The 14702-nt window shown below is 45.6% G+C and overlaps 1 protein-coding gene across 3 annotated transcripts in view; it reads right to left on the bottom strand.

Annotated features, from left to right (window-relative positions):
• GRIP2 (glutamate receptor interacting protein 2) overlaps positions 1 to 14702 on the bottom strand; it is a 471570-nt gene that overhangs the window by 297332 nt on the left and 159536 nt on the right. The gene's annotated exons all lie outside the window — the stretch shown is intronic.

Raw genomic sequence — 14702 nt, 5'->3', positions numbered from 1 at the left:
ATGAGCCACAGAATTAGGGCATGGATAGTAAAACCCTTTCTATGTCACCTCTGCTGCAACCAGAGCTTGAGGAAGCAAGCAGGTCACGACTGAAGAGTTTGAAAGGCTGCCCCCAGGCAGAGCTCTTGCTGCTTCAGGTGCTCTCCCATGCACCCCAGTGACTGGAAGACTGAAGCTCACTTTCACTCGGATACACTCTCACAGAAAATTGAATAGTTTGGGGTTCACATTTGAGAGGCTTTCTGAATGAAGTAAAAATAACAATGTATTAGAGAGCCACACAGTGCCTTTCACTGCAGGGTCCCGGAACGCTCTACAAATGGTGGGCTCTAATCTCTGTGTGGTGACACCTCTCACAGAGAAGGCGGAAAACTCCAGGATCTTCAACTTTAATTCCTGGCCATTGTTTCAGTGAGGAATGAAAGGAGTTGGATCCCAAAGGGAAGGAGGGGGAAGAATGGCTCTTTGAAACTGGAGGATCTTGGGAGTTCTACAAAGGCCCTCTGTTTCCAAACAGCAGCACTGCTGGCCTTCTCCCACTGTCAGCATGGCTGCGCAGTGGTTGCTGGCTCATCTCCCTTACTCTTCCCTTGTTGATGGCTGGTTCGCTCCATGGGCGTTCATGACACCTTGATGCCCGTCAGCTTTCAAGTCGGAAATCTGTGGGCTGGAGTAAGGAGAGTACTTGTTCCCTAGTGCCATTCCTCTGACCCGAGTGCCTTGGTTTTCCACCTTATCCAGATGGCATACAGGACCACTGGCTAATGGAGAAGCTAATGATGATCATGCAGGTATAATGGTGCAAAATGCAGTCTCACCTCCCTGTTGTCTGAGGACACAGAAAGACTATCAATCCTACTTTTATTGAGATCTGTTAGGGATTTTCCTTCAGTTCAAATCGTAGAGCTGCTCTTTATGATCTCTGGGTCCCTAATTTAAGTCCCAGTGAGGAAAAAAAACCTTACAATCCACACACCTTTTTATCTGCAAAACACAGATTTGGGTCCAATTTACTTTTTCTTTTTTAATTAAGAATACTTTCTAGGAACAGGTGAACTGGGCTGGGTAAAAGCAAACCCCCAAAATCAACCTGAAATTCACCCCAAACCTACATGGTTCTGAGATTTGGGTAACTTATCACACTGATTTTTCCTGTCTGCACAACCTTGGTACTTCCTGGATCAGGACAAAGCTGAAATGTCAGAAAGCTGCAAGGGATGCTGTTGTTGCAGATCTACCCACTAGGTCAGAAGCTTGAATTAGCCCCCACACCGCTCTAGGTTATTCTGAGAATGGACGGCAGAAGACTGGCCTGAGGCTTAGGCAGCCATTAATATCTCTATCCCAGGGAGGTGGGTTTAGCCCCACCTGTGACTATTTAGACCCATCACCTGTGAGGCAGCTAAGGCCAGGAATCAGGAGACAGCCTGTGAGTCACCTTGTCCTTAGATAAAAGGCCAACATGCAGCTCAACTAAGAGAGAGATCTGCAGGCAAGAGACAAAGACCTGGAAAGAGGGCAGGCAGCACAGCCTAGCTAGTCTATTTAATTTCTGTTGGGTTGTTTTGCTTTTGAAAAATAAAAGCATCCCAGAGGGAAGGAACTGAAATTCTGCCGGGGGCTTTATGTTACCCTGGCCAGTTACTTGGCCCATTGGCCTAGACTTCCTTGCGGGTTCCTTGCAAAGCTACACCCAGTGCTGGGTACAGTTGAGGATTGAACCCAGAGCCTTTTACTTCCGGGTTGCTGGTTTAAAGCTCACTTTGTTTGCTAGCAACTGAAAGCTGTTACCATCCGATGGCTATTCCGTGGCCAATTGTGTTAGTCTTAGTGCATTTCCCATCATACAATCCACTGCCACATTTTGCCTCTGTGTTGGTAACCTCCGCAGAAATCAGTGACAGAATAGGGCAATGGGAACCAGGCCACATGGAGGGAGCTACGGTATACTGGCTGGAGGCCAGCATTGGGGAATTGAGACCAGCCTCAGCCATGCTCTATCTGATCTGCAGATAAACGGAAGACTCCGGTCTCCAGGTCTCTCAACTTAGCCCCTTTCACAAACTCTTTGTTAAAAGAAAAAAAAGAAGAAGAAGAGAGGGGAAGGGTTACAGTATCTGTGACTATTTCCAATTGTCTGAAATTAACAACCTTGTTATGTCATTTAAATAGGTACCCAGCTAAAAGAATAGAAACTCTAGAAAGTTGAAAGAGAGGGTGAGTGGGAGGGAATGCGGTTTATGGATTATAATATCAGCTCAGAAAGTTTCCAGTCTCAAATCTTCTCCGAATTGTGCTGAAGATATCACTTGTGCACAAGTCTTCTCCTTTGACAGGCTGCAAACTCTGGTTAAGGGACTTAGGGCACGGCTACACTTGCAGATGTAGAGCACTTTGAATTAAACCAGCCTTCGGAGAGTGCAGTAGGAAAAGCGCTGCAGTCTGTCCACACTGACAGCTTCAAGCGCACTGGCGTGGCCACATTTGCGGCACTTGCAGCGGCATTGGGAGCAGTGCATTATGGGCAGCTATCCCAGCATGCAAGTGACTGCAACGTGCTTTTCAAATGGGGGTGGGTTGGAATGTGACAGGGAGTGTGTAGTGTGTGTGGGGGGGGAGAAAGAGTGGGTTTTGAGGGGGTTGAGAGCATGTCAGCATGCTGTCTTGTAAATTCAGATAGCAGCAGACCCCCCTCCCCCTTCACCTCTCTCTCACTCACTCAAAGCAAGCAGCATTCCTCAGTAATGGTTCCTTTTTCCCCCGGAGCAGATAAGAGCCAGCTGTCAGAAACAGAGCATATCTGCATTCCTACAGCGAGTTCAAAACAATGACAAGAGTGGCCACTTGACTTAAGGGGATTATGGGATGTTTCCGGAGGTCAATCAGAGCGCAGTAATGCAAAACCTCATTCACACTGATGCCGCAGCGCTCCAGCCAGGGCGCAGCAAGCGTTATGCTTCTCGTGGAGGTGGAGTACCAGGAGCGCTCCAGCTGCAGAGTCCAGGCACTCTAAGTGCCTTGCCAGTGTGGACGGGTCGGGAGTTAGGACGCCTGGGGCTGCTTTAAAGCGCTCTAACTCACAAGTGTAGCCAAGCCAACCTTTAATCTGCGTGCTTTCGGACTGTATAAAATACTCCCCTCTGTTCTCCCAAGTAAAACTGCATAGCTGTTGAAAGGGCCTTACTAAAGCAGTGCAGTGATTCACAGAAATGGGGGTAAAATATATAATCCGTGTACAGATTAAGAATTTGCGTACTGACAACAAAAGTACCTGAAGCTCTTGGTGCTGCTGCTTAGAACTTCAAGTCTTTCTTAATTGAGGTGCCTTTAGGGTGATTGTTGTAGCATAAAGACGTAGTCAGGCCCATCGTAATTATCGTATGAGTTATTTGTACTAAAACAGAATGGCAGCCTGGGATCCTCAGAGATAATTTACCTCCAGACTCTAGTTCAGAAGGAGACGATCTTAATCGTTCTCTGCTTTTACTGTAAGTGTATTAAAACGGTTTGGAAAACAGTGCTTAGTTCTGTGTTTCTATGGTTGGGATTTATTTTGTTGTTTTTTCCCCCCTAGACACTAAACACCTCATTAAAATCCAGTCTTGTAAGGTACAGTTTTAATTAGCCCATCACTGGATCAAAGTGATAAGTGGCCACCCAGCATTTTGTACTCAGAGTTCTTTGGCATTGCACAGTATGGAGTCCCTATGTCCCTGAAGCTGAAAGCTGGCTGGAATATGTGACCCTACCTCCCTAGCTAACAGGAAATTCACTAGAGAAGCATTCTTATGCTGTGTCTTTATAAACAGGATGTAGGCCACAAACTCAGGACAGAATAAAACAGTCTTTCACTTAATCCTTAGTTATTATGGACATAATGTGTCTTGAGGTGCTAGGGTCCTTCATCCCCATAAGTGTTCTGCTTTTTCTGCTGCCATTGTTCCATCAAACACACCCAATTTCTTACTCTATCATTTCCTTCTGTCCATTCACTGGTTGGAGAGGAAGAAATGACATCTAAAGGTCTGATCCTCCTTCCCTCCTAGAATTTTAAAGAGATAGTGGCTTATTTCTACAGAACCAAATTGTTCATCCATATGATCATCCATAGCATATTGCAGTGGTAGTGGTGGAAATGTGTGGGTGAGGACTTTCATACCCTTATTATTTCTTCATCTTCATCAGATAACCAGATATTATGATATTCCAAACTAGGTTCTAAATTAAATCAGCCATAATTTTACTGAGGACATTTCCAAGTTCCAAATGCAGGCCAAAAAGTGATCATGACATTTCCTACACCTTCAGATATCACTGATGGGGCTTTCTTTTTCATTGTCAAAAACCAACAGCTAGGGAAAGGCAGCCCTCCAAAATGTTGGTCGACTGGTTCAAGTCTCATCCAAACCCCTCAACTCAGAAAGATCTGGCTAGAACTAACCTTGTAAGACAGTGGTTCTCAAACTTTTGTACTGGTGACCCCTTTCACATAGGTAGCCTCTGAGTGTGACCCCCCTTATAAATTAAAAACACTTTTTAATATATTTAACACCATTATAAATGCTGGAGGCAAAGCGGGGTTTGGGGGTGTAGGCTGACAGCTCACGACCCCCGGCTGTAATAACCTTGTGACCCCCTAAGTTTGAGAACTCCTGTTGTAAAAGGCTCAATCCTACAAAATGCTGAGTAACTCCTGGAGGTGCTAAGTGGAGTTGATGATACTGAGCATCTCCACTTCTTGTTCAGCACCTTGTAGGATTGGGCCCCCAAAACAGGTTTTCACACAAGCTTGGTCTCTCAGATGATCTGCCCCAGGAGGATAATCTCTCAGATGGGAATATCACAAGTTTCCAGCTGGTGGAGCTTGGAACTTCTTAACAGTCCTTATCAAAGCATTTCAGCATGTCTGATGGAACCAGGAGACGGGGAAATAGCATAAAAATGAAAAGTAAATAGCTACATGTTTAAGAAAAAAAGTTAACTAAACATTATCACAGTGCAAAGGATTTGGTTAGGTTTTGTCTCTATTTTGAATGACGGTTCTGGTTGATTTGTTATTGTTCCCAACCCGATCCACTCATTTTAACCACTGGAGTGACACTGGATGGCACAGATCAAAGTCCAAATAAATATACTCCAGTGCAGTTAATGTCTCCTTCTATTCTCGCTCCCCTCCAACTGGAAAGCCTCTGTCATTATTATGCTGCAGATCCAGCAGTAAACTACACTGAAAACTAACCAGCCTCTCAACTCAGCCTGCAGGCTGCTGTCTGTGTCCTTCCCTGAACCCAGCGTACTTTTCACCTTGTTAATTCCAGTGACAATAAGACATGTAACATTAAGCTGACTTTGCAAACTGAAATGGGAATGCATATAAATAAGTCATACCTAAAACGAACAGATAGGCAAAGGATTCCAAGAACATATACAAGCTAACAGATCAGTTACTCTCAGACACTCACATTCCATAATTTAAACTAACTTCATTCACCATTGCATTCCAATGCTGTGTAGCGCCAGTTCTGCACACACCATAGAGGACCAGACTCCTGCTTATCTCAGAGGAAATCTGTTCATCTATGGTGTAAGCAAGAGGGGAATCAGTCCCCAGGTAGTCTGCAGTTTGCTGTATGTCATTCCTATGGATAGGAAGTAGTTATGACTTCCCTATGGCACTGAGAAAATACACGCTATGTCATAATAAGAGTGGATAGTTTAATGTTACAAATAATCAGGTTTTGAGCAACATCAACAAAAATCAATATTTTTACCACTCACAGCCCCCAGTAAAATGTATCATTCCTGCTACTACCGGCATAATTTCTATTGTTTCTGCCTCATTTATCATGAGCAACAATTACCAAAAAAATCAACGCTGACAGATCTGGTTAGCAGAATGAAACGAGTCTGGGTGCGCAGAAGCCAGGTTAGGCCTGTAGGGCAGAGAGTTCTTCCAATTCATTTCTTACCACTAAAGCAAGCAAATGTACATGACGTGCTGTAAAGGGAATATGGGTGTGCAAGCGGCTCCAAAGAATCCGTTGTTTTGTAACTAGTGGCCATTTTCACCAAAAAAGTGGGGACATGAGGGACATAAACTCGCCTGGGAGTGCTCTGTGCTTCACTTCAGCTTGGACTCACCTCTACAACCTTACAGTTGGGTTTTATCTCATCTGTCAATGGAAAAAAGGGTCAGACCTACAAAAGTTACATAAGAGGGACTTAATTTTCAGAGGTGCTAAGCACCCACAGCTCCCAGGAAAATCATCTGGAGCTGTGGCTGCTCAGCACCCCTAGAAATCAGGCCTGTAAATACTATGATCTCCTAGTTCCTTTACATCAGGCCCCCAATCAGGAGTGGCGGTACTGACCTAAAAGCGGTGGTGTGGGGGGCGGGGGGGCGCACAGGTGCCTGAACCATGGCCCCGCCTCCTGTGTCACCCCTTCTCCTGGAGCCCCCACCCTCATACCACCCATGCCCCCCAAGGCCCTGCCCCCACGCTGCCCGTGTCCCCTGAGGCCCCACCCCCACACCACCTCTTCCCCCAAGGCCCTGCCCCCACACCACTTATTCTCCCCCGAGGCCCCGCTCCCACGCTGCCTCTTCCCCCCGAACAACGCCCCCCCCCCCCCCCCCCCCCGCTTGCCCTTATGTCCAGTAAAAAGTGATGGGACCATGGCTCCCTGGACGCCCCTGTTCCAGCGCCCCTGGGCCCAATTACTCTCTGAATTATTTGATGGCACTGTTGGCCCTAAATAATTAACACTCAGATGTGCATTTAGTCTAGCTCTGTGCCGCGTGGTCATACAAACTGGGCTCTGATACAGCTACACATGCGGGAAGCTTGTATCACACTTATATACAAGATGACAATGATAGACGGACTAGCGCTAGAGGACTTTCGCACATATTTTCTTCCTGCCACAACCCAACTGCCTTTCCTCTGCAGACATGCTGCTGTTCTGTAATGGCAAGGAATACTTTAATCAGGAGATTCAGTCCAGGTTGCACACTGTGGAAGCAGAGATGCTGGAAGTAGGGGTGCTGCACCCCCTGGCTTGAAGTGGTTTCCATTATATACAGGGTTTACAGTTTGGTTCAATGGCTCTCAGCACCCTCAGTATACAAACTGTTCCAACAACCCTGGGCGGAAGCCATCAGAGGCCCTAGGAAAACTAGGGTTGGTGGGGACTGTGGAAGTGTAAGTCTCCTTGCCTCTAGAAGGAGGAGGTAAAGAGGCAGCACCCCCCCCAAAAGTGGGAAGATCTGCTGGGAACAGAGCATAGCCAGGGGTATGCTGATTTTGTATGTCCTCCACCAGCAAAGCTTCTATAGACACAGACTAAGCTGCTTTCCCTACAGTCCCTGAGGATGAAGGCAGTACTATCCCCTGCTCTTCCTCACGTTGATTCTGCCCTGTGCTGCAGGGTACCAGATTACCGCTTGCTACACCAACCAGAGTGAACCAGTCCCTGTTATATCAAGAGTAGACAATGAACATGGTTAGACATTTACATAGCACTTCTCATCTCAACAGATCCCTGTGCACTTTTGGAAACATACAGATGGGAAGCAGTTCACCAACTACGGACATGCAGCCACTACAGGGTGTAACATGACAGCAGTTTAATGGCACAAGGGAACCCCGCACAATTTACGACAGGAAGTAAAGAACACTGTTTAACTAGTGTTAACATTTGCTCCATTCGTGTTTACCACATTAGTTAGTGTTTGCTACATTAAAAAAAAATCAAATTGCAGAATTCATAGCTTGCATTTCTGAGAGGTGAAATCAGGGCATCTGTATGCACACTTATTACACACAAACACACACACACACGAATCAGGTGTATGCAGATGCACACACACTCCCTCCACACACGATATGCAATAAATTTGATCAGATATATGTCAAATATATGCAGTTGCTGCCTCTGAAAAAGGCTAGTGTCTTGTATGGAATGTGAGAGACCTCCCTTGCTCTCTCTCTCTGCAGGGAGCAATGCATTGAAATCTCTGCTGCTCAAATACTCGCTCATTCTCTTCCGCAGGGATTCCCTATTGTCTGGGTTCAGCCGTCAGCAATAGCCCAACAGCTTATCAATGTAGTAAAATGTGAGACATATCTAAGGAAGAAAAGGGTCAAGCCCTCAACATTGAACCCTATAGGATATCTGATGGGAGAAGAGTAAAGATGTGGTATAACACCACTGAAATCCAGCTCTATGCAAGGGCAGAGTGAAGGAATGATAAGTAACCTGCTCAAAATCAGGATCTATCCTTCTTAAATTAGGAGGAGGGGTTGGTTGGCAGCCATGCCTGCCCCGCCTCATTCCTCAGTTACAGCTAGACATAGGTGGAAACTGGATTGTTCATTTTGCAGGTAATTCTGCACATTAGAATTTTTTTCTTCTGGAACAAGAAAAGAAAAAATTCAAAATTTCCCACAAAATAAAATTTTTTGGGAAAAAATCATTTCAGGTGAAAGCATTCTGTTTCAATTTAAATATAAAATGTGTAACACATTGACACTAAAGTTGTTTCAAAAATGAAAACTCCAAGTACTCTGTTCTGAAAATGTCCAAAAGACACATTTAAAACCTTATTCATTTTTTTTCTTTTTCTTCCCTCAAAACAAAATGTTGTGGCACTTGACACATTGCCACAAAACATCTCACTTTTACCAAATCTGCATTTTCCGAGGGAAAGACGCTCCATCAGAAAAATTCCAGCTCTAGATGTACCCCAGCAGCTTGTTGCACAAAACTAAGGCCTTGTCTACACTGGCAAGTTTGTGTGCAGTAAAGCAGCTTTCTACGCTGTAACTCCCGAGGTGTACACACTGCCAAGCCACTTAGTGTGCAGAAACTGCACAATTGCACTGCTGTAAAAAAAACACCCCAACGAGAGGCGTAGAGCTTTCTGCACCAGGGGTACAGCACCACCATGACAGTGGAGACACCCTGGTCAATTACAGGGCTGCGATTGGCCTCCGGAAGGTGTCCCACAATGCCTGTGTCATAAATATAAAGGTAAGGATAACCACCTTTCTGTATACAGTGCTATAAAATCCCTCCTGGCCAGAGGCAAGACCCTTTCACCTGTAAAGGGTTAAGAAGCTAAGGTAACCTCACTGGCACCTGACCAAAATGACCAATGAGGGGACAAGATACTTTCAAATCTGGAGGGGGGGGGGAGAACAAAAGGTTCTGTCTGTCTTTGTGATGCTTTTGCCGGGAACAGATCAGAAATGCAGCCTTCCAACTCCTGTTAAGTTAGTAAGCAATCTAGCTAAAAATGCATTAGATTTCCTTTTGTTTAATGGCTGGTAAAATAAGCTGTGCTGGAGGGAATGTATATTCCTGTTTTTGTGTCTTTTTGTAACTTAAGGTTTTGCCTAGAGGGATTCTCTGTGTGTTGAATCTGATTACCCTGTAAGGTATTTACCATCCTGATTTTACAGAGGTGATTCTTTTATCTTTTCTTTAATTAAAATTCTTCTTTTAAGGACCTGATTGATTTTTCATTGTTCTTAAGATCCAAGGTTTTTGGTCTGTGTTCACCTGTACCAATTGGTGAGGATTATTATCAAGCTTTCACCAGGAAAGGGGGTGTGTAGGGCTTCGGGGGATATTTTGGGGGAAGACGTCTCCAAGTGGTCTCTTTCCCTGTTCTTTGTTTAAAACACTTGGTGGTGGCAGCATACTGTTCAAGGACAAGGCAAAGTTTGTACCTTGGGGAAGTTTTTAACCTAAGCTGGTAAGAATAAGCTTAGGGGGTCTTTCATGCAGGTCCCACATCTGTACCCTAGAGTTCAGAGTGGGGAAGGAACCTTGACAGCCTGTTCTCACCTCTCTTGTCATCGGTTTGAACTCTACTGCCTTGCCCTCACGTGACCAACCGTCGGCAGCTACCGGTGTGGTGCTCTGCTCTTGTTCGATGATGATAACAGTTGGCTGCATGCGTGTTCCCTCTGTGTACTGCCCCAGCTCTGCACAGATAGCTAACACAGCAGACCCTGAGAGAACCCCCCAAAACCACCGACTCTAGTAAGGTACGAAGGAACCTGAGCCAGGTTTACTGTCAAAGGAAACACAGTAATAGTTCCCTATAGACTCTACAGGGCATACTACGAATTTGTGCTCCCTGGCAATGGACACAGCCAAGGGTGGCTCTACCAACTTTGCTGCTCCAAGCAGTCGCCGCCGAATTGCCGCCACTGCAACAGCGGCGGAGCTGCCGCCGAAAGCCGCCGCGGCGGGAAGAGTGGCAGAGCTGCCGCCAAATTGCCGCTGTGGGACATGGACTTCCTCCCCATTCTAAATGCCGCCCCAAGCACCTGCTTGGAAAGCTGGTGCCTGGAGCCGGCCCTGGACACAGCTCAGTCAGTGGCGGGACACTCCACTGCCCCCTAGGCTGGACAAAGATGTGCGCTCCTGGACCTACTTTTATACCGTTGCAGGACAGATTACTCATCATAGTTCAAACGAATCTATCCATCATGTTGTCCTTTTGTCCCTGTCTTTAAGATGCACCTGTCTGTTCCTTGTTATGTCTGTGGAGTGTTCTGATGCTGTCTTGGTGCAAGTTCCTCTCATTAGCACTTATGTGTGTGTGTGCACATGCTTCTAACAACCTTTTCTTGCCAACTTCTGTGAGTGGGACCTGCCTCTGGCTACAGCCCAGCTTTGCTTAACACTGCCTGGAAGTACTTTGGTTCAGGCTTTACTTTGGTTCAGGCTTCAGGCCTCAGACTGGGCCTCTGATACAAGAATTTATGTTTCAGGGCCTCCTCTTACTACAAGCCCCACCCCTTAAATTCCTTGGGAATTTTGAAAGTCCCCTTCCTGTTTGCTCGGTGATGCATGCAGTGGTCTCAGCACATTTTTCCAGGTGGCCATGCCTGCTCCATGCACCGGGTGATCCCCTGCTTGGAGCAATGCCGAGCTGCTGGACCTCATCAGCATTTGGGGAGAGGAGGCTGTCCAGGCCCAGCTGCTCTCCAGCCGTAGGAATTATGATACCTATGGACAGATTTCATGATGCATGACAGAAAGGGGCCATGACCGGGACACACGGCAGTGCAGGGTTAAAGTGAAGGAGCTGTGGAACGCCCACCACAAGGCACGGGAGGCAAACCGCTGCTCTGGTGCTGCGCCCACAAGCTGCCGGTTCTACAAAGAGCTGGACACGATACTCGCTGGTGACCCCACCTCCACTGCGAAGGCCCCTGTGGATACTTCGGTGGCTCATGTGCCAGTCGAGAGTGGACCAAGCCATGAGGAGGAAATCTTGCATGAGGATGTGGAGGGGGAGGGGAGTGTTAGTGAGAGTGAGCAGCATATTGGTCAACAGTGCGGGATCCATTCCTCCAGACCGAAGAAGCAGAGCGCACAATACACAAACCATTGAAAGATGGTGCCAAATGCAGATGGAAGTATAGGGATTGCTGGGATGAGAAGCAATGCATCATGGGGCATTGGGACAGGATCCAGGATGCCCCGTGACCTCCTCCACCTTCCCACAACTCTTAGCGGCAGAAGAGATGCTCTGTAGGATAGCTGCCCAGAGTGCACTGCTCCGAATATGCTCCAGTGTGAATATGCTATTGCGCAGGCAGCTGACAGTGTGAACACGCAACAGCGGTTTCCCTTCAGCACTCTCTGAGCAGCGCTGTAACTACTGGCAATGTAATTCTGCCAGTATAGACATACCCTAACTCTCTGGTGCCTGAATGAGCATTTCTTCACATCAGCACCAAGAACAATGCCACTGAATTTGCAAGAAACCCTAGTGCCAGAAGAGTTAACTACTGCCCACACAGGCATCTTTTGACATGAGGGTAAACTCACGTGCTAATAATTCCACCTACAGTTCCTCTGCATCAAATATTAGTTATCAGTTAGCTTACTTACTTATCTAAATTGCATCCATTATCATCCCTGGAATATTTCACTCTCTGTACATTTTCTCTGGGGTTTTACGCCATCTGCTGAAGCCTGCCGTCCATGCACATAGTGTTCAAACCAGAACAGATGCTAACGCCAGTGCTCCAAGGAGGCACTGGAATTTGTGCACACGCGCTGGGAGGTGAGGGAATCTTTTGGGGGGGACTACGTTGGCTGAACTATCAAAATTCATCCATATCATTCAGCCCCCAGAGATAAACATAAGCTCACAGAGGGTTCGTGCAACCCGTTAGTTCCTGCATTTACATGTGTAAACTGGGTGACAGTGCGTGCAAACAGATTTGTACAGTGGGCCTGGTCGAACCTCAGGCAGCGTGACCTTCCAGAGCTATTTTCAGAGGTGCGCAGAGCTCATCTGAGTTCCTGAGCACTTTCCCCCTGGAATTTGAAACCAAGATAGAATCAGCCTTTAAAAAACAAACCTAAACATAAATAAAATACTCTTTTAAAACATTTCTGCTAGCTGGAGGGCTGCCTGTGGTTCATACTGGGATAGAAGAACACACCACAGCCAGCACCCCCAGAAACCTAAGTTGGTATGAGTGGATGCCTTACTGCATACAGCTGAGGAATGAATGTTCAGGAGAATGGAACACATTTTCATTAGAGTTCACTACCGCTGTTCCTTTTCTCTCCCGCAGTCCCTCTGCTAAGGAGAACAGGTGGGATTTTCAAAAGCAGCTCAGTGATTTAGGAGTACAGGTCTGACTGAAAGTCACTGGGACTTGTGCTCCAAAATCACTTAGGTGCTTTTAAAAATACCACCCAGCATGCACAATGTGGTGTATGAATGAATATGATGCCCTCTAGTGGTGGTCCACAGGTAAAAATGTAGCAACCTACTACAGTAGAACCTCAGCGTTACAAACACCTTGGGAATGGAGGTTGTTTGTAACACTGAAATGTTCGTAACCCTGAATAAAACATGTTTCAAAGTAGCAGCCGTGTTAGTCTGTATTCGCAAAAAGAAAAGGAGTACTCGTGGCACCTTAGAGACTAACCAATTTATTTGAGCATAAGCTTTCGTGAGCTACAGCTCACTTCATCGGTGAGCTGTAGCTCACGAAAGCTTTTGCTCAAATAAATTGGTTAGTCTCTAAGGTGCCACTGGTACTGAATAAAACATTATGGTTGTTCGTTCAAAAGTTTACAACTGAACATTGACTTAATACAGCTTTGAAACTTTACTATGCAGAAGAAAAATGCTGCTTTTAACTATCTTAATTTAAATGAAACAAGCACAGAAGCAATTTCCTTACCTTGTCAAATCTTTCATTTTTTTAAACTTTGCCTGTATTTTTTTAGTAGTTTATGTTTACCACAACACTGTACTCTATTTGCCTTTCCTCCACCTCTCTGCTGCTGCCTGATTGCATACTTCCGGTTCCAAATGAGGTATGTGTTGACCGGTCAGTTCGTAACTCTGATGTGCGCAACCCTAAGTTGCTACTGTATTAGTTTTAGAAGTAGAGGTCTACATTTGTGGAGATGAAGAATCAAGGTAATTATCACAACTCCCCAAGTGTCTCTCTGTGTGATTTATATAGGAATTGTGAGTGGGATTTTTGAAAGCACCTAAAGCTCCAGTCTTGACACATTTTACAATAAAGGAAACTGAGGCACCAAGAAAAGAAGCAGTGTACTCAAGGTCACACAGGAAATTTATGGCAGAGGTTGTAACAGAATACAGATTTCCAGGCTCTTAGACCTGGGTATTAGACTGTGCTTCCTCTCTAATTCGTTGTTGTAGCTGTTGTTAAAAGGTGTCATCCCAAACCATTAATAGCAAATGCGTTCACAGTTTCCCCCCCAACCCCGCATTTATCTTTTTCTTTTTTTAAAAAATCATTTATATCACATAGCACTAGGGCACATCCCAATGTGCTTGTCTTGAGGTGGAAGTGTGGCCCAAGATTTGGTATTGTGCCTCGTGACAAGACATGCAAGAATGTTAATTATTCATATCACTCTTCAGCCAGTCAATACCTTCCATTCCCTACCTTCTCTGGGCCCTTTCTGTGCCATATCTGTGGCCTATGCTGTGGAAATGGAATGATCCATCTTCAGAGAGGGGTGTTTGCTATTCAATTTATTTGTGAATGCATTTGGACCATGAAAATGTACACCAGCCAGGAAAATTCCCTCTTTTGACACAAACTCCTCATATGATTTATGAGGAAATGGATTCCTCTGCACTATTTTCTTTCCCCAGATAGCCTCTCTCTCAGGGGTGCACATGGCAAACTACAACTGCCTTTTGTTGCTGATGCTTTGCACATGCTAAATGACTGGCATTCCCAGAGCAAAGTTTACAGTAATTCAGTAATCATACTGTATTTGTTGGAAGGCTTATAATCTGTCAAGCAAAGACATTCAAGCGGCTTAAAGAATCAAAAAGCTGCTGACAGCAGGGCATGCAAAGAGTCAGTCATATGGCTTCTTAAAAAGGGTCTGTAATCAATGAGATACACATGGCACCGGGAGTCAGATTAAACGTGTACGCTTTTCTAAAGTGATTTGAAGTGTGACGTGGGCATGAAAATGAGGCAGACAAATAAAAGCCTGCTAAAACTAGAGCTAGCGAGAGAGACAGGCTTGCATTATGATTTTATTCAAGTCACCCATGAACATTTCAATGCAGGGAGTCAAGCTGTCTATTTCCTGGAGGTTCCTTGAGCATTTAAATTAAATGGGAATTTTATTATACTTTACTGATCTTCAGATCTGGTCAG

The sequence above is a fragment of the Chelonia mydas genome, chromosome 7 (assembly GCF_015237465.2).
Source record: "Chelonia mydas isolate rCheMyd1 chromosome 7, rCheMyd1.pri.v2, whole genome shotgun sequence".
In the NCBI taxonomy this organism is placed as follows: domain Eukaryota; kingdom Metazoa; phylum Chordata; order Testudines; family Cheloniidae; genus Chelonia; species Chelonia mydas.
The sequence above is the reverse complement of the archived record's forward strand: the minus strand, read 5'-3'. Positions and strand labels throughout refer to the sequence as shown.